A 21,974-nucleotide genomic window follows, 5' to 3' on the forward strand; every position below is an offset into this window, starting at 1 on the left:
ACAGTGTATCGTCAATCTTGCTCCGATCCTCGGAATTGTGATGAGGCGTTTGATAAAACTAGAGGGTTTCCAGTGGTTTCATAGGTATCTGTATACTCTTTTGATAATGCTTTCCTCAGAAGGCACATGTTTTCTGGCGAAAAATATCCTAAAGTTGATGGAACGGACAAAGAACGTACCTCAACCCCCTATCTCTATCTTCGAAATTTATACACCCCTCGCACAGCATATTATATACCAAGCATGTTGGAATATACGCTGTGAATACGGGCGTGGATAAAAGAAAACATTTATATATTTTAATTACACATTTTCTCGCTTTACAGTATGATATTTTATTGAAGTATTAATTACTTTTTCTAAAGCCATCCAGCAAGTCGAGCAATTTGCTTCGGTCGCAGTCGAGCAGGTGCTCGGAAAATAATGTCGAGGAGCTGACCACTCCTCAATCAAATACATCACACAAAAAATCAGCTCGCCCTAAATTATAATAAACCTGGTCAATACAGGAACTTTACATATTGTTTTTCATCTGATAAAAAAAACAGCTTCAGTATAGTGTTATACTGCCCAAATCGGTAGGGGAGATTCAAGATTTATTTTATGTCAGCCACGTTTTGACGTGACCCTTAAGTCAAATACTTTTAACGAGACTGCTGATATTTTTGTTTCATCAACTTGTTTGCCAATGCTTTACCTCATTTCAGAAATTGTTCATTAGAGCATGCCCTTGGTATCGAATGAACGGAGCTATATAAACTCCGTATGAAGGTGCTGAAGGTATATTGCTGTATTAGTATCCACAATCCACAAAATGTCCAAACCTCGTTTTTCATCATTGAACCGACTTAAATCTATAGTGCGTCCGAACATTTATGTCACCTGTTCAGTTTGTTTTTGAAGGGTTTTCTTTTATCAGAATAGCACGGAGGACCTCTTGTCGCTTGGAACGATATTTTTTGATAGCTTTTTTTATAATTATTATTTTCATTTTCATTTAAGAGGGAACTATAGGTTTCATCGGCGTCTGTCCTTCCGTCCGTCTGTTTAGCTCTCTCCGTCTGTCTGTTAGTCTTTTCTATTTGGTTGTCCGCACTTTTTTAGTTTTGTTTGTGTGTGAAGTTTCATTCCTTTTGATTTCCTAGAAATCAGTTTACTTGTTTTGTACGAACGGCGCATACTTTACAATGGCAATATCTGCTGCTTGTTCAACAACGTCATCATCTTGTCGCTTTCAATGAGGACCTAACATCTCAAACGGATTTCTTTAAACAAAACAAAATATTAAGCCATCATCTGGAATGTTAATCAATGTAATAGTTCTTAATTTTAAAGTTAAGGAATCATTTTCCTTTTTGATCCATTTTATAGAGAATATGACTACAGAAAAAAGTGTTTGTTTAATGTGTTGTAGATTTGAATAATTTGTATATGCACCAGAACTTTGGAGCAATCATTTATCTTTAGTTTTGTCATTTTTTTTATTCACGAGGCACTAATACTTTAAAAACATTATCTTATGATTTATTTCATGTACCAAACAGCTTGCTGAAAATGCTGTGCGAGTTTACAAGAATTAACAAGAGGAAACCAGACACTAAAGAAATACTGTACTCTATTACCAGAAACTTTGATGGCCTGGAAAATTGTAATCCATTGAAACATTTTCAGAAGCACCTCGGACAACATATATCTGATGAAGAAGTAAATTCATTTAGAATTTAAATGACTTAATTTTTATTTACTCATGAAAAAATGACAATAAAATGTTCTATATATGTGTGTGTGCAAAATAGTTAGCTCAGCTGACACAAGGATCACATGAGCTATGCATTTCTGGGCGACATGAGTCTGATTTCGTCTTTAATCTCTTATTGTTTCCGACGACTTCTTGTCAAGAAACATTAAACAAATTTAAATCATACTTATTACAAAGTATCGTAGAGTAAAAGAAAACTCATGTTTACTTAAGTTTACTTTTTTGGAATAATTAAGGAATAGTTCAAATTTAAATACATCCTTTAAAAATGTAACCATTATAAACTTACATAGAGGCGTCATATTATTGTTATGATGTAACTTTAATATATATATATATATATATATATATATATATATATATATATATATATATATATATATATATATATATATATATATATATATATATATATATATAAGTTAGGAAGGGACAGAGCGTCCCGAAAATGTGAAAAATTTTATTGTTCGTGTCGTTGGTCATTTTAAGTGCTTTATATAAATTCCATCCATGACCTTGTATCTACTTGGTGGATCCGACCAAGTATATATATTATTATTAGTAGTATTAGTATTTTTATTATTATTATCATTATTATTCAAGTTCATAATACGGAGATTTGTGAAATACAGGAAGAAAATTTGAAATAAAAGTTCTGGTCCAAGTGATCCGGTGAGCGTTGTGACCTATAAAAATCTTGTTTCATTTCTTTCTATCATATAAATTAGATTGAAGATCAGAATTCGTTGAAGGCGGAGATTTTGCTAAAATCACTTACTGGAGATAAGAAGTTACAGAGGTAAAGTACTAAGAAAAACCTGTTTACCTGACCTTCTTAAAAATTTATTCTGTACATTCCAAATATAACTTCAGCTGCTTTTTTATATCTGTAAAGAAACTCCAATTTATTTATTTAGAATTTCTAAAATGGTTTGCCATATATTTACATTTTATCAGAGAAATTATTCTATAATATTGTTATACCCCGCTGTGAAAATGGCCGGGATATATTGATTTTGTTATGTCTGTCTTCCGTCATTTTGTTTGCTTTGATCAGTTCAAAAGTCATTTTCAAAAATCTATTAAAGATATTTTCTTCAAACTTCCTATGCTGATGGATACTGATCACTGCATCAACATGTAAATTGGACCTTGGCGTTTTCTTTGAGCTTGACGTCACCTTTTAGAAAAATAGTGTATACCCGCTGCAATAGCTCAGTATTGAAGAAACCATTAAAGATAGTGTACATACTGATATAAGCTTACGAATGGCATTAACATTTTTGTACCTTTCCTTTGACATTGAACTCATGGTATTTTTTTAAACTATATATTGTCTCTTCACTATTAAATTTCATAGTCGTAAAAAGTGTTAGAATGTTGCAATATCATTAAACATTGGTGAAGGAGAATTTTGATAGCAGAAAATTACAAGTCAAATATTAGAGAGAAACCACAGGCCTTTGGATCGCTTAAAAATCGTGTATGTAAAAAAGGTAAAGGTATGGAACTCTTACACTAGGAACCCAATTTTGCTAATAAAATATTTTTTTATGATAAATGCTATAAATCTTACTTTCTATATAAATCTATTCATAGATGAACAATCTTCAATTCTACAAATGGTGTTCATTCCAAAATTCCATATACTTCTCAAGATCAATCTCGAAATATTCTGAAATTAATTTAAAAAATGACCCCCTCGACATTAGTTTGGACCCTTGGTCATTCACATGTAAACAGACAGTGTTTTAAGTAGCAAAGAGTTTATCATAGTATCGTAGTATTTGCAGAATCTTTCAACATTGTGTAGTTGATTTCTTACTCCAGATTGTAAGATCGTTATAATTCTTTTCCAGAGAAATAAATTTAAAATCGTCTACATCAACAACTGAACCGCCACGTTAAATTGATTTTGAATGTAAATGAGGCTATAGTTAAACAAATGTTCCCAGAATATATGATATACCTTTCGATTTTAAAAAAAATTAGACCGCTAAAGTGTAGTCAGTGACTAAGAAAGTTCTTAATATGCTATTGTAGAAAATTTTATAAAGCTCGAATGTAAATGAGCAAATGTGCATTGAGTATATATTCCAGGGAAAATTTTTCCCGGCTTTCCCGCTTAGCAATTAGTTTTGGAATACTGAACTCTTCAAAGGCCCAAGTTGATGTCGAGTAAAAAAAAATAAGGTCAATTTTTGGAATATCTCGACAAGTATACAGAATAAACTTCGGTAGTAATGTAGCTTGTATATATATGAATAGATACGGATGGAATTAAAATTGTAAAGCATTTTATTTTAAAGAATTTTATAGACGACAGTAGTTGCCCCATAAAAAGAATAATTATCTTTATTTTGTTACACCTTATTTTTGTCTAAGCGATCCCTGTGAGAAAAACTAATGAGTTTATTAAATGTCTGGGGTTAACCGGTAGATCATCTATAATCAAGAAGATGTTACATCTTTAGGGAATTGGGCTCTCTTGATAATATAGTAAAAATACTTTAAATAATCTTTTATTTTGCCATTGAATATTTATTAAACGAAGTTCATACATGTAGTAATGATAAGCAAGAATTCTTCTAAGTACAGCCTTGAACGAAGTTTTAGGTAAAGAGTCAAGGTAAAAAAAGTAGCCTCTCTGATTAATTTCTTTTCCGGAGCATATTTTCTCAGTCTCGTGGTCCAATCTGTCTCATACTTCACGCACAGACTGTCTGAGTAAAGGATGTGTTCCTCTTCATGATAAACTCTTTTCCGCAAGCTTATACATTCATATTTGTCGCTGAAAGCGGGTTATTTTGAGATGGCCACTATCTCCATGATATATACATGTAATTTGGTTTTCTTAGCTTTTGTTTTGTGTCACTTCGTTTCGATTTTATTACGAATTTAACATGCATTCCGTGTTTATCGAGTAAAATTAACTTTTCAGTAAGAAACAAAGTACGTAAAATTGTGGTTTTAAATTGGCAGGAAATTATACCTGAAAGATTTTTTTCTGAATTATATTATGACATCTAACTAGTTTGTAAGTGTTAGCTGGATAATATTTCTGGATGATTTTAATCTGTGTATTATTTTTTTTCCTAAAAACAGAGAAACGAGGTACATCCTTCTAATGAAAAGAAATATCAGTGTCCTTACAGATCTTTTCTGCATTTTGGAAAACAAAACAGTACATGTGCTATATGGTTCCTGTTTTCCAAAAGACAATGAATACATTCAGGTGAGCATGGAATTTGAAGTAATAGTACTGGTGACTTGAACTTTTGTGTTTCCATATTCTGTTTGTCTCCTAATAAATTCATTTGACATATGTATGTACGATTGTTTTCTAAACAAAATGTCTTAGGCAATGAAAACAGTTACATGTACGTTTCTCTTTGCTTAATTATTTTTTTTTTGTAAAAAGTACCTTTATAAGATCATATGGTTCAATTTTCATGAATATAATATTGAAAAAGTAAATGAGGTAAAAATAATTCAAGCAAATACAGTGTAAGCATACATCGGCGCGCGAAGACCTATGCAAGCTTAATTTATCTCTCCCATAATGTAAGGTTCTTAACATTTGACTCACAGGAAAGTAAAATTGCTTCGCACATTTATGTTAAGTTTGTGAGTAAAATGACAAGAGTTTACACATCGATAATTTTATCAAAAAGAAGGTTTTATTCTTATAATTCCAATAACTGACCGTCCGTCTATCTGTCTGACTGTTTGCAAAATGTTTAACCTTAAATTTATCGGCAAGATTAAATTTTTTTGCAGGGAAACAAACAGACAGACGGAGGTCGTATAGATAGGAAAATAACTATATAATCCATACCTTTAAATCTAATTGCCATGTTTGGAGATAAGCTTAATAATAATAATGACAAAACATACGATGCAAGGACATTTTCATTGTAGTCAACAAGGGTTTAGTTGATATTTAATGATATGCATGTATACATTCATTAACTAAAAGTGAGAAGTTTTGAATTTTCGTAGATTCAGAGGACAACAGTTAAAGTTTCCAAAGTTTAATTTTACCAATTGGGGAGAACTTTGCTAGGTTCTAAGATAACTGGTAATACAGCAATTTAATTTATTTTATTAGATTTGCAGAAAGATAAATGAAGTAAAAGTATACATGGGAACTCCATCGACTGTAATCCTGATAAACCTGGACAATATCTACGAAAGCCTATACGATGTAATGAATCAGGTAATAAATTTTGAAAAATACCCGTTAAATTGAGGTGAATAATAGGTAAGTAATGTTTTTTATATCTTAATGGTAATTTGGAATATTTTTTTCTTGTTGTTAATTGACTTAGCATTATTTTCTTACGATTCATTGCATGATATAAACACATATATATTTATTTTACATCAGTATTACATGGAATTGGACTCAAAGAGATATGTTGACCTTGGACTAGGAACCCACAGAGTAAAATGTTCGGTTCATCCAGACTTCAGGTAAAATCTCCAAATACTGTTGTATTAATTGGTTATGTTGCCCTACGTAGCTTGATGCCCTGATGAAAGATCTCAAGGGGAATGGACACAGTTTCAACTGTAGTTTAATTTTTCCAATAAAAATTATTACAATTCTAAACTAAGGCAGTTCTAATGATAAGCAAACATTTTGAACATCATCTGATGATTTACAAAGGAGATAGAGAACTTATATAAAATTCATTATAATGTAAACAACTCTCGTTCCTTGTTTTTGTTTACAATAGAACATATGTTTATAATAAAAAAAAGATTTAGCAAATTAGTAGATGATCTTGACTTTGAAGTATGACTTTTTTTCAAAAAGTTAACCTTGTTTATGACTTCTGAATGAGAAGACATAGGGCTATCGTATTATACTTGTGTATTACTTGTGACAAGGCCTTTCTAAATACACGAGTATTTTTATTCATATGTATTTCTTGTAATAAGATATTTTTAAGCAATCACAGATTTCTCAACCTTTGACCTTGACCTTCCTGACCAAATTAAAAAAAAAACAACTTTATTATAACATCTGAATGGCATATGAGAGGGCGTTATATTTAACACAATATGCCATGTAAATGGCATTTCACCAACAAAGCAGCAGAAAGCGGGTGAACACAGTTCTTTTAACTTTATACCGGTAGCTTATTCAAAACTAATTATAGATCTTGTTTCAATTCATGTTAATCTTATAGGTCTTGTTTATGCATCTATTGTCTTAAAGCCAATGGTATACAGTAAAACTTCTCTAAACCGGCCGGCTACCGGACTGAATAAAATGGCCGGACTAGAGGGGTGGCCGGTTTCCCGAGAATCTATCATATTGAAGAATTCCAGAACTAATATGTGACAGATATTAGGAAAAATATATAATTGGTGTTCGTTATAATTATCTGTCAACATGCTATAAATAATAAGTAGACAGTAATGTATTCTTAAGGTCTAAAAAAAATAAATTATTATCAGTGAGGATATTCATCATACATGTACATGTTGATTTTTATAAAAAGAAATTAAAAAATAAAACAGAAAAAAACATGGAAAGTTACTTTATTAACCGTATGCGAAGAAATAAACCAGATTCTTACTCTATACAGTATACTGCATATATCTGTGTATCGCTTACGTCATTAAATCAAAGTACTGAATGTACTGGGAAGCGCTTAGCATGGTTCAACTAAACCCGACTCTTGATCGCCTTGACTGCTACGTTAAATAAAACCGAATGTAAGGTTTGTTACTTTAATAAAGTCTAAAAAATGAAGAAAAAAAAGTTAACAAAATGTTGCATTTTGGATCCATGTTTCTGCGATAAAATTGAATTTATATCAATATTACAGTCTGATATTTTTCTTCTGACTTACCTCATTTCAGATAAGGTATAATACTCTGCATTAGCTGGAAAATTTTCTTTGTTGTTGTTTTCTTTTTTGGCAGGTGGGGTGGTGGGGTGAAAAATTTTGAATACAAAAAATGTTGCTGATATCCTTCTCTTGAATGTAAAGTAGAGAACACAAAACCTTTGAATGGAATTTTGAACAATGTTTAATTCTACTCTCAAGAATATGAACAATATTTTTTGTATTTTTTTTTTTAAATTCGGCGACTTTATTTGTTATCATCGGCCGCAGGGGTGATCTGTCTATTTAGTTTGAAAGTGTACAGGGGGAAATCAGTCATTATTTTTTATTTGTTCCATCTTTAATGATAAAATATATTAGGATTATGAATTAACGATTTTTAAAATGGCATTATATTTTGTTTGAACTGTTTTTAGCATATTTTAATATTTTATAATCCTCTTCATTAATATTTGTAAAGTTAAATTTATTTAAATAAGGTTTTACAAAATTAAAATTCCTAGCATAGGACCTTGTAATATATACACACATTCATTCATTCATTCATTCATTCGTTCGTTCTTTATTTCCTCCATTTTGAGATTTGAATTACAACACATCAATTACAACAAATATACATCAATGAGAAGTAAAGAAAAAAGATAAAAATATATGGATAGAACAAGTATATATAGTTTATATACGCTGTCTGAAAACATAAAAAGAACAACCTCATGTTTGTATTTCATACACGTTGTCGTTGTAAGTGACTATACTAAAAACTATAAATGAAAAACATTTTAACATAAACTTCTTTTTGTCTAATACTTGGTCATGGGTACCCCTAAGAACAGATAAGTAAAAATCATACTCATTTAAATTAACAAAATCTGTGTAAACATTGCTGTACGTATTCGTCTGATAATTCAAACATAAATTTAGATTTTTCATTAGATTTTATAGAACACGACGCTATGGCATGTTGGAAACTGTTTGTAAAGGGGTTCGAGCAGATAGTGCACTGGAATATGTGGATTATGTAACTAAACTACAAAATGTGGATACAAATTAGATATAGAAGCTAGTTTAATAAATAATTTTTTATGGAATTATGCTTCTAAATGATTTAATTCTAATTTGATTTTTTAATACTCATTGATATTTTAAACCTTATGAGACTTAAATACATGTGTGCATAAATCTTTTTTCGGTACTGGTATTAATATAATTATTAACATGTATGGCCATTAGTTTTCGAATTACCACTACAGAGATTACATGTACATTTGTGACATAATGAGTGTTTGCCAGTATACTTATTAATACGCACCATATTGTTCAGAGATAAGAACCGCCCTTATCCCCTACCGCAGGATTTCCGTACATATTAATATCGACTGTACCAATTAACACCTTTTATGATAACTCCTACACTAAAGTAGCGGAAAGAGGGTACGGGATTGTTAGACGGCTCAATAGAGTTAAATAACTTGCTCAGCAGCGATATATTATATATCACTCCGTATAGTTCGTCATTTTGAGAACATAATATACAACATTAAAATACATAATTTACATCTCATCACCTTAAAAAGGAACCATATTACACCACGGAGATAAATAAGGTCAGCATTAGTAGCCCTTGCAAAGGCATTAATAGAAACCATTTGTTTACATAATTATCATTATTTATAGAGGGCGGGTCAGGAGTGCGTTCAAGATCGTAGTGCTAGATGGATATTAGGTACAGATACCGAATTTGAACAAGAATAGCAGCCACTTAAATAATATACATTATAAATATTTATGCTAAGTTTGAAATCCTGTAATCCTACTTGGAATTCTTGGATAACACTTTGCATCACGCGACATGATGCATATACCGGTATATTAAACTACGTGTAAGTTTACTAGGAACTTTGGTATTGAGTGCAGCCATGATATATGCGGTCGGTAGAGGGCGTTGAATAAAAGATCGTGAAAATCTGAAGACACCCTATAAATCGCTTGCGCATGCGCGCTTAGCGCTTAAAAATTGTACTTCAGTGAAAAGTAAATAATTAAAACATTTTTTTAGCAATACTTTTCTTATTTTAATTAAGAAAAGTATATTTTGGTTAACATTTAACTAGTATTTTTGGGAGTTGAACTATGTTCAATCTCCCATGGTCATCACGTATTTAACATGCGCAGTAATTTGTGTTGATTATATAGAGCCGAAAGCGAGGCTACTGTGTCGGCTGATTTACTCCGATGATATTCAACAGAAAACATGCATAAACATCCGCCACAAATAGTTCCTGTCATTTTCTCCTGAATTGATCTAATTTTCATAATTTGAAATGCAAGTTAATGTAATAATGATAAAGTATATTATTTTGAATATTAGATTTCGTTCAAAGTAAAACTAAATTATAAAGAACTTCAAAAGTTTTTCGTAATGGAACTCATTTTTTGTGTGGCGTCATACACTGAAAAAGATACGATCGACAACTCTACATACTAACGGCAAGCGGTAAATCTAGTCGTCCCGACGCCCGACGGTCCCGGATTTTTAGCAATTTCTTTTTTACCGGTGCACAGAATTTATTCAAACTTTTCATGAACATTTTCTTGGTTTAAATGAATTCATTAATGCATAAAAACTTTAGGAAACATGCGTATTTATTACTAAATCAGCAGTATCACATGCCAAAAGCGGTAAATCTAGTACTCTGTTATAAATGATAAAACCAAAAAACGGACACTGATGTTTTCGTAAAATCATTTCGTAAAAACAACAAAATGAAGTATATTTTTTTAATAAAAGGAAAACCTCATTTACATACCAGATAGTTCGTACGCACACAAACTCTCACATATACCACTGTTTTTATGTTTGGTCATTAAATATCTGTTTTAAACGTGGTATTGCTTTTTTCTTCACAATATTAAAAAAGATTGAGTCCTGATGTCCTGGTATACTCTATGTATAATGTTCATGTAATTGAAATACATTTATATTCACAGAGAAGTGTTATATAACAAACCTGTTAGCTCTAAAAAGGATGCTGTGTTAAAATCCACATTTTATCAACATTGATATTATTCCTGCGAAACTGAAATTTTCATAACACATGGGTAAAGGTGCCAAGGAAAAATACATTACAAATTTGAAAACTGTGAGCAGTGAATTATATAAATGATCAACCGCGCCTCTAATATGAATATAATGACAGTGTCCATGTTTTGCAATGGGAAACCCAAAATATGTGTAGGATGAAAAAGTAATAGAAGGTGCACAACGGCTATATGTAATAAAGATTCTATGAAAATTTCGTTCAGTGGTGTAAGAATAGATGCGGATAAGAAATGGGTATACCTAAAGCGTTACAAAAAGATAGACGGAAATCCGATTAATAAATAAATAATAAAAATGGACTAATGTAGGCAGGCAAGCATTATGGTCCCTGCATTTTTTAGCTATTCAATGTCTCTGAATGTCTTTCTCAAGATTTTTGCAACTCAAAAAATCTGAAACAGTTGTCTGTATTTGAGATAACCTCCCGATCAAAGATTTTATTTAACACCATGTTCAACTCCCATGAGTGCTTTCAGTACTTTGATTTTTCTTAGCATTATGTCCCGTGGGGATCCGGGTTAGAATAGATCCTCAGTACCCCCTTGCTTGTCGTAAAAGGCGACTAAATGGGGCGGTCTTTCGGATGAGACCGTATAAACCGAGGCCCCGTGTCACAGCAGGTGTGGCACGATAAAGATCCCTCCCTGCTCAATGGCCCTGAGTGCCGAGCAAAGGCCCAAATTTGCAGCCCTTCACCGGCAATGGTGACGTCTCCATATCAGTGAAATATTCTGGAGAGGGTTGTTAAACAGTATACAATCAATCAATCTTAGCATTATGTAACAATGTCTATTTTTAAGGCCGCTTATGTCTATTTAAAGAGATGATGCAATATGGCGTGCGATAATTTGTTGTTTCATTCTGTGATTTAAATTTATTTGTTGCTTGATATTTAATTAATTCAAGTTTAATTTTTGTTAATCATAATTATATGTACACAACTTAGATCGACCATTTAAGTAATCTGGCAAGATGACTACCCCTTCAAGACGGTTAAACAATAGAAAACCCTAAGAGGCCATATTCAGTTTTTCACACCTCTGACTTCTGGTGGCTAGGCTATTTTTCACACCTCCGGCCGATCATTATTGCTCCTCTGGCCAATGAATTTAATTTCTTGCAATCAAAAAGCGGCCGGTATGATGAGGGGAAATTTCCTATGTTTCTTAAATTTTGTTCTTGGAAAAGTGGCCGGTGTACGGTTTTCAGGGAATGGCCGGTTTTATGAGAATTTATGTGTAAAGAAATGTTAAGAATTTTGCCGGGAATTATAAATTTGGCCGATGTTCAGGGAGAACCGGTTTCCAGGGGGGGGGGGGGTGGGCGGTTTTGAGATGTTTCCCTGTATTGAGATTGGTATAAAAAGTAAACGATAAAAGATTTTTTTTTTCAGATGTATCCCTTAGTGAAATGTGTTGTTCAACTGTCTATTTGAAACAGCTATGATAATATTATCATGATATTTTTTTCATGTTATTTCCCCCGAATTGGCCCCTTTCTCGTAGAGTAACTGACAAACATGTTCGTATCACAAGAGTTATTTCGACCTAGAAATACATTTTATTTATATAACAAAATAATTATGACAAAATCCATTTGAAATTTGGTTTCAAGGGAAAAAATGTCATTTTTGTAGTCATGTTAACTAAAACAGACTATACACAGGTGATCACTCAGGTGAGAACAATGTTGGCTGTGTAGGAATTTCAGAATTTTGGCTAAGTGGGAATAAACCTATTATCCAAATGCATGTTTGTTAAAGAATAGTATTTATGAAATGGTTGTCATTATATTTTAACATTCGGGATGGACACTCTTAACGCTTGTATCTAGGATATTTAAACTTAATACTGAAGCTGATCTGCATAATCTTGAGATATTTAGTAAAATAAATTATAGATAAAAACAATTATACTAATTATTTTTGTTTAAAAAAAAGGAGTTTCAGGTTTTTGATAAATATGGCTTTGTTTCTTATGTCCTTATAGATTAGTTCTTGTTGCAACAAACGATGCAGTGTACAAAAAGTTTCCAATTCCATTGATAAACAGACTTGAAAAGCATCAATTATCCTGGAAGTACCATATGTCTCCAATGCAAGAGTCACATAGCAAGGAATTGACCACTTTTCTTAGGCATCTTTCAAATAACCAAACTGATAGGTAAGATACAAACTTTATCAGAAACAATATTGCAATTGGTGTGCTTGAGATTAAAGGTACTTGGACACAGATTTGAAGTTATTATTTTCTCTATAATATTACAACATATATATTTTAATAGCATTTCACACAAAAATTAATTAAAAATCTTATTTCGTTTAAAAGATATTGAAATTTCAAATTTTTCGGATGGTTTAATTGACATATCTTTGCACTCTCACAAATTGAATTTTATTCTTAATCCTTAGAAAAGGTGGCAATATCGTTTTGTATAAATGAAAAATATTAATACTATAATCCAGAAAATTAAGAGTAGACACGTTCGAAAGCAAAACAAACACACAATATATTGTCAGTCCGGGCAGTTATAGTAAGCAGACTGTGACGATTGAACGCACCCGGTGAATTCTAAATATACACAATAACAGAACTCGAGCCCTGTTTACAAAAACTGTGTACATAACACGAGTGTGTTCGATTTTCTAAACTCTGCACGCATCTCTTAGTTCGGAATGACGATAGTTGTGAAGGTGTTTTGCTTTCTAACAATTCTACTCTGAATAAAATTATTTTTCTTGATAAAAGTTTAAAATAATTAATATTTCTTATTAAAACACATCAAATTGCCACTTTTCCTAAAGATTAAGAATAAAGTTAAAATTTGTGAAAGTGCTAGGATGTGTCAATCAAACCCGCCAAAAAATTAAAAATTTTTATAACTTCTAAACGAAATAAGATTGTTAGTTAATTTTTGTGTGAAATGCTAATAAAATATATAATTTTTCACAATAAAAGAGATTACGATCAGGGATCAAATTCTAAACCACACAACGTGTTCAGCTCTAAAAAGCACGTGAGCAAGAAAATGTTCATGATCTTAACAATTAGCTCTGGTGCATTTTTTTTGTCATTTCAATAAAAAAAAGATGCAGAAAACTTCTGTACCTCGTGTGTGGATATTAACAAAATTCTTACCATGAGTAATTGAAGATGATATTAAAATGATACTTGAGTTCCTCATTGACAACATTTATGTAGTCTTTATAGACCTAAATCAAGCTTTTGGAATCCCAATAGGCACTACCTGTGTATCGGAAAGACAGTGGGTTCAAAATTCCAGTTATGTAATTCATAAATACTAGCCCTGAAATTGTGAATTTTTATTCATAATTTAATAGTTTTTCAAGTGTTCTGTCACAATATAAAGGAGATGAAGGACTTTTAGCTGAGGAAATACCTGTCGTTCAATTTTTTTTCGCATTTTGTGTTTGTCTAATTAAGTATGTTCCATATACTTAAATAAAAGATGTATTAATAGGATTCTAGACTTATTTTTGAGATATTGAGTGACAAATAAAAAACCCTACAGTGTCAAAATGAAGTTTTGATGCTCCATGTTTCATGGCCCATTACTCGGTCAATAACTGAATCTTTTTTCAGTATAAATATAAAATATATCATCAAAAATATGTCTTTTAAAATATTTCAGAGTATGGATATGGTTAAAAATTCGACAAAGCAAGATTCTTTTGTCACACTTGGTTTTATATACATGTAATTATTATTTACAGACTTAATTAAGGACAGACAAGAAATTAGTTTAAAACATTCCGACAGTCTTTCTTTAATTTTTTTTTTTTTTTGGAAAGACGAATTTGGGAAAGGATTATATTATCAAGCAATGAATAGACTTGCCATCCTTAAAGCCCCCCCCCCCCCCATTGTCTTAAAGGCAGATATTTTTACCGGGTAGCTAATTCCAGGTGGGGGAGGGTCTTATTTTGTTTTATACAAGTGTGAATGCTTTGGGTGCTAGCAGTCTATATGTGAAATACTCAGATGTAATACTTTATCTGCGTTGGGGATTTTGAGACAATTTCAAATTAAGTGAAGAAGTAAAAGGATATTTTTTTTCCTCAAATATCTATATTGATTAATTTTGGATATTGGATAACATTCATTTAATAGAACCCATTAAAATATGTTGATAGACTATTAATTCAAATATTAAAACAAAGATTATTTATGATGTTAGGGTATGAATAAATTTTAAAAAAAAATCCAGTAACATCCAATTATTCCTTTTCATGATTTTCAAATCACGAATGTGCCATTTACATTTCACAAGTCGACAAATCGCATGTTTACGAATTAAACGATAGCTTCGACAAAACTTGCATTTACTAACCCTTTTACGTACTCCTTTATGTAGACTTTGTTTTTTTTTATTTCTTATTGGCAGAATTTATTCATAAACCTCAAATTGAAAAACACATGTTGTGACCTTTTACTGGACGATGCATTATTAAGTTCTTTAAATTTGAAGTGCTCAAACTGAAGATTCAACGCTTGAATTTCGTAAAATACTTACTGAAAAAGTGCTATATTCTCAGGGAATTTATTTTATTGCAGAAAATGAAAAAAAAAATACAGATTGTTTTTTAAATAAAAACATAATGTTAAATAAAACTGTATTCAAAGATATTTGATTAGTATTTAATTTAATTTAAAGATTCCTTATACGGATATAACGAATTGCGGATGTAGCAAAGTAAAATTTCATAGGTCTAAGTGACTGTGTTACACTAAAGGCAACACGGATCCCGTATTTCCCGGGCACCGTCGTGAATTACCACAACACGGTAATATTCAGGTAAGACAGATAAACTGCGTTCCCTCCGCGGGAAATTCATTACCTACATGTCCCTGCCACGATTTAATCATCGATCAACTAGACTTGATGATCCTATACTCTACCCCGTAAATATTTTTGCGGCATGGTGCAAGCGCAGAAATTGAAAACCCAAAATTTTTTTTGCTACCTTTAAGGAATAAAATCGCAAAGAATTCGTTATACGGTGTATTAATGAAATCGTGAAGAAGACATTGATTCCAATGTTATGACCTATAAAATATCTGTAAATAATTTTAGTTAGTATAGTATGCTATGGACATCAACGGTAGTAGGAGACATGGGATAATTTTAGCATATTTTCAGAGGATTGATCACTGCTCGTCACTGCTTTATTTTGCCATTTTGTGAAAATGTTTTGAATTGAAAGTGTAAAAAATACAATGATTATCGGTGGCCGACATCATATACCCTATAACAATATATTATTGCAGTTGTTTAAAGCCTTTGTATATATGTTTTCTGAAATGACTTGTTATAAATGGATCTGATTTTCATATAAATGAAATATAAACAAACACAAAGATGATAAATTCATAGGATGATGTTTCATAAACAAAATAAAGATACTATAATATAATAATTAAATGTGCTGTTAATCTGATAATAGTTTAAGGTACTCGATCCTCATTCTGAAAATCAAGCACTGACTAATTGAAAATGCTCTCAAAAATGTCTCTAAATTTTCAAAGTGACGTGTTTTTACTCACAATAATTCTCCACACTTCATCTTTCAAGTAAATCATATCATATAGTGAAAAATAGAAAACCTTAGATATATTTTCAGAAATTACGAATATAACACCTGCTTTTCAATTCAAATTTGGTCGATATCGATTAACACATTTTCAAAATAAAAACAGGCTTTTGAAGACATTCCACAATTTCTATTAGGGCTGGGTATTGGCTCGAGATTTCGTATTTTTAACTGTATTGCGATATGTATTGCAATATTTTCAATGTCATAAAAATGGCATTTTCTAACTATATTTACTTTAATTTTATAAAAATTTACATGCAGAATGTACATATTAACATGATACATATGTAAGTAACCAACATGTAAAAAGTGTTGTTGATTTCATTGCAGTTATTCTCAGAAATGTTTCCACAAAACAGCTTCTGACTTACTAATTGGCTTAATAACACTTTCATAAATCCATTTTTATAATTCTTTAATGACAAAATACCTTAATGTAAGCATATTGCCAATATATCGATATTACAAAATCATATTGCGATACGATATTTTTTTGTCATTGTGTTGCAGTTTATTGAAATATCGATATTATTGCCCAGTCCTAATTTCTATACATATAATGTACGTTAATTTCTTTATTTGCTTCGTTCATTTTACAATGCACATTGTTCTGTCATTGCAAAGCACCATAAATCACTCTTATTTCATTTGAAAAACCAGTGGTATCTATTGTTAGATAAAATAAAAATCAATTTCTTGATATATGTAATTTTAAATGCTTTTACGGGGTAAAAATTTCGACTTTTTATTAATCCTTTCTGGGAACGTTAAAGAACCTTGAAGCACATTGAGAGGTATATAATGAAAATTGTTGCATGAAAAGATTTAATTTTTATGCTCCATTTTGAGACTTTTGAATTAAATTATAAATTAAATAGTTGTACTTCCTGGTTGAGGATCGGGGTACCTTAAACTTTTGAAAACAATTCTTATATAATTTTTTAAAAAGGTAAAAAACAACGATATATACATGTATGTTTATCTTTTATATGGAATACCAACATAGTTTCGGAGTAGCATTTTTTTAAAAGTACATTTTATTTCTTAATTGTAGCCACAGCTGTAGCAATAGAAAATATTCTCTAAACGACGTTTTGATCGGCTTCAATGATGACACATTATATGGAGTCTTATGGGAGGCATCCAAAAATTGTACTGACAATTTAAAGGTATCATGCGTAATTCCTTTTTTAAAGACAGATGAAACAGACATTTTTGTCTTTGGATGAGACTTAATATCATGTCAAAGGTTAAGGAAAGTGGATAATTCTTTATATTTTTCTCAAAGAAACTGGAAAATAATCTTTGAAAATATAATTATATGAGAAATGTAAACCATTACTCAGTGTGATTTGTCTATATTTTCGATTTTATTGAAATATTACTAATAATTGATTGATTGTATATTGTTTAACGTTCCTCTTGAAAATTTTTCACTCATATGAAGACGTCACCGAATGCCGGTGAAGCGCTTCAAATTTAGACCTATACTCGGCACTCAGGGCCATTGAGCAGTGAGGGTTCTTTATCGTGCCAGCGCCTATCGTTTTTAAGGTCATATCCGAAAGACCCGTGACTTTCACTTCTAGTGCCGAGCGCTTGGCGAAGGAACAGTCACTACCTTTGTTTGCGTCTTAGGTATGACGCGGCGCCGCGATCGAGAATCGAACCCGGGCCTCCCGATCACGAAGCGAACGCTCTACCACTAGGCTACCGTGACCGGTAAAATATTACTAATGTTTTCAAAGTTTATTTTCATTTTCCAGTTCTTAGGAGAAAAATTTCAAAGAATTATTAACTTTTCTAAATTTGTGACATGAAATTTTCTCATCCAAAGGAAAAAAAAAATGTTTGTATCATCTGCCCTTAAGTAGAATTAAATATTGAATAATATCATAACTTTCGATAAAATTATTGAGTTATTTTATTCATAATAAAGTACACTAGTACTACAAAATTTTAGATTAGGAATTTTTTTACATTTATGATTTTAATTAACTTTTATTAACTCTTAAAAATGACCAAAGCTAACTTTACTTTGAAAAGGTTCATTATCTAGAGTCGAAAGTGAGCTTGTATTACATAACAAAGTATTCAAAGGCTGATATATACAAAAAAGAATGTCTACGCAAGAGAAACCTTTATGGAGAATTTCCATAGATCAATGTTCTATATGCAAACGATAAGGACTAAGAATTTTAAGACAAGATCAAAATGAAATTCACCTAGCTTGGTATATTTTTCTTAAGTTTATATTACACTTTAAGCACCATTGTAACATATTCTGAAATATGTTTTCACTTGTAAACCTTTACTGAATTTGTTTTTTGTATATTTGTTCTTTCATTGAAATATTACTAATATTTTCCAAGTCTTTTTCATATTCAAGTTCTTAGGAGAAAAAAATTCTCAGAACCATCCACTTTTCTAAACTTGTGACATGATATTAAATCTTTTTCAAAGAAAAAAAATATTTGTATCATCTGTCCTTAATATTTCTACCCCCGAGATAACGTTATATATAACCAAAATTAAATTTTTATAAGACGATATTTATTTGGAATAAAAACAGTCTGAAATAAAAGAAAAAAAATCAATATTCATAAACACTTTTGACGTTTTCAAGAATTCCAGTACAAACACATTGAGCGGTTGCGCAAAACCTTTATTTTATTCTGAATTATGATTCCTGGGTTTGGTGCATTCAAATCAAGGACTTTCACATCAAACGCTTTCAGCAACCCTTTGCAATATATAACATTTAAATACAATTCACTGAATTTATGCACCTTTTCGGTTGGGATGGGGATGATAAATGAATTTAGGCACCTTGCCTGTGCGTGTATTTCTTGACTTGTTTTTTTTATTTCTAGATAGAAAAAAAACATACACCTATTTTGGGGGTATTGCCAAAAATGTATTTGAACTTCATTTTCACTATGGGTGAATACTATTTATCATAATATAAAAAATCTTTTGTCGTATTATGAATATTCAAATGTACATGTATTGCAATGTATTTTTAAAGGATATTCAGAAATCACGCCGTGTTCTTCTGGCTGCTTGCACACCTGATTCCCTTGCAAGAATGAGTGTGGATGATCCGGAGAGGGAAGAACTTTTGAAAACTTTCTCTGCAGAAAATCACGATAGCCTTCATACCTTTGTTCAACATCTTATCAACACCGATACTTTTAGTGGTTCTTCACTACAAGTAAGTAACTTTATCATCTGCTGTTTAGCTTTATGAAGAGTGTACGGACATTTGCTCTTACTTCATGTATATTACAAATTGTTGGAGATGTGACAAAATGAATTTATCACTCATAATGTCTTACTTTATTTGGTTTAAATGAATCAGATTTTAAAGAAATTAATTCTGATAGACTCTAGTTTCAGTTATGTATTATACAGTTCTTTATATACTGCGTTATATAATTAGTCTTCTACCGGGAAAACCAGATTAAATGCCTATAGCCATGTTGGTCCATTTGTACGTCTTTGCTCCTGTCGTCCCTTTTGCCCTTCATTCCCTCCCCGTCTTTGTGTGTCTCTCCTATTTTGCTCTCATTAATTTTATCTAGATATACTTGCACAGCAGACATGTTATAGTTTTTTTTGCGATTTTTTTTTCGAATTTCCGACCAAAATTGAATTTCAGAAAGTTTGTGCGTATTTGATTGAATGGCAGGTATTGTTATTTTTAAAAGGAGCCATTGAGTTAAGCTGTGTTTGTCTAAGGATGGCTTATTACAGATCGATATATATTTATTTGTTGAATCAAATTCGTCCTGCCCAAGTATGTACAACTCTCAGTACAAGTGTATATGTTTTATCCTAGATCACCACACATTCAAAACTTATTTCTGAGGAAGAGGTCGCCAATCTTGAAACTGACATCAATATATTGAAGGGGAAAACCTGTCTTCTCAATCTGCAGACTTTCGACACAGAGCATCAATTTAACTCAGAAATAAGGTACAGGAAATATTGAATAAATGTGTTGGACAATTTAAAAATGATGTTAGCAATTTAGACAATAGAAATTTTATTCATTGGAAAGTAAATCAACATAGATAAACGAGCCATAACCAACTAGGATATATGGATAAGTAGTCCCGGTAAAATATATGCATACGCCAAACTTGAATAAATGCGCCTTGCTTTATAATCAGATTCATGCGCCAAATTCGAATTAATGCTCGTTGTTGGATAATAAAAAGGAAATAAGAAGAATTTTTCCAGCAGAAAGATGGGTTGACAGGTCGAGGGGTTTACGGGTCGAATGGTTAACAGGTAGAGAGATGGAAAGGTAGACATGTCAACGAAGTAACAGGTTGACTGGTTGACAGGTCAACGGGTTGACAAGTCCACTGTAAGACTTGTTGACGGGTAGACAGGTCGACGGGTTGACAGGTAGTAAGGTCGACGGATAAACGGGTCGGCGGGTAGACTGGTCTACAGGTTGACAGGTCGACAGGTTGACATGTCGACGAGTTGACATTTAGACAGATTTGGGGGTAGACAGGTCGACGAGAGAGTGGGTTGACAGGTCGACTGGTTGACAGGTCGACCGGTTGACAGGTAGACAGGTCAACGGGTTGACAGGTCGACGGGTAGACGGGTCGATGGGTAGACTAGTCGATGGGTTGACGGACAGGTCGACGGGTAGACAAGTAGTGGGTTTACAGGTCGACTGGTTGACAGTTCGACTGGCTAACAGGTCGACGGGTTGACCCTAAGATGGGATAGAGAAATAGCCCTAATCTATCATGTTCGATAACTAACCTTAATCTCTCAGGTTGGTTTTGGAACTAACCCTAATCTATCAGGTGGGTTTGAGAACTAACCATTATCTCTCAGGTGGATTCGAGAAGTGACCCTAATATCTCAGGTGGATTCGAGAACTAACCTTAATCTCTCAAGTGGATTCGAGAACTAACCCTCATCTCTCAGGAGTTTCGAGTACTAAACCTAATCTCTCAGCCTGGTTTGAATATTACCCCTTATCTCTCAAATGGATCTGAAACCTTACCCTTATATCCCAGATGGGTTTGAAAATTAATAAGATATGTCAACTGTCGACCTTTGTGATGAAATTGTAGGTTTACCAATAAGAAGTTTCAACTGTCGACCTGTCAACCTTTTTGGTGACACTGTTGATAAGTAAGACGTGTCAACTGTCGACCCTTTAGATGTCAATGTGGGTTTAATGTGGAAATGTAAAACATTTTTTGTAAAGGGGACTTCTTGTGGACTATTTTTTAAAGGATTTATTTGAAGTAATGAGGCAAAATATTCCATCTTTCTACTATAAAAGGAACTATTCATTATCGAATTTTTAATTTCAAAGATGTGAATCGGTTTTATGGAACTACTTATCCGTATACCGTAGTTGAACCAGAGATTCTAATCAATGTTTGAAATTTGTAAATAAAATACAGTACGCACCATACCCAATCTGACACCAAAGCAGTCCCCGGGACTGCTGTGGGACTGCTCTGGGACCGCTATGGGACTGCTCTGGGACTGCTATGAAAAGCAGTCCCAGCAGTCTCAGCTGACCCTAGGACTGCTTTGTTCACTCATGTGCGAAAAAGGTTCTGAGTGACATGATAGCTACGTCCCCTTGTGTAT

The 21,974-nt window shown here is 32.1% G+C and overlaps 1 long non-coding RNA gene across 1 annotated transcript; it reads left to right on the top strand.

Moving 5' to 3' along the window:
* Window positions 1–6,186: 6,186 nt before the first annotated feature.
* LOC134261739 (uncharacterized) lies at window positions 6,187–17,469 on the top strand. Its single transcript, XR_009990877.1, has 3 exons — window positions 6,187–6,235; window positions 12,712–12,885; window positions 17,392–17,469. It is a non-coding gene; the product is annotated as an uncharacterized LOC134261739 (long non-coding RNA).
* Window positions 17,470–21,974: the final 4,505 nt, after the last annotated feature.

This window comes from Saccostrea cucullata, unplaced genomic scaffold (assembly GCF_032062105.1).
Source record: "Saccostrea cucullata isolate Sc308-1 unplaced genomic scaffold, CSIRO_AGI_Scuc_v1 ctg399, whole genome shotgun sequence".
In the NCBI taxonomy this organism is placed as follows: domain Eukaryota; kingdom Metazoa; phylum Mollusca; class Bivalvia; order Ostreida; family Ostreidae; genus Saccostrea; species Saccostrea cuccullata.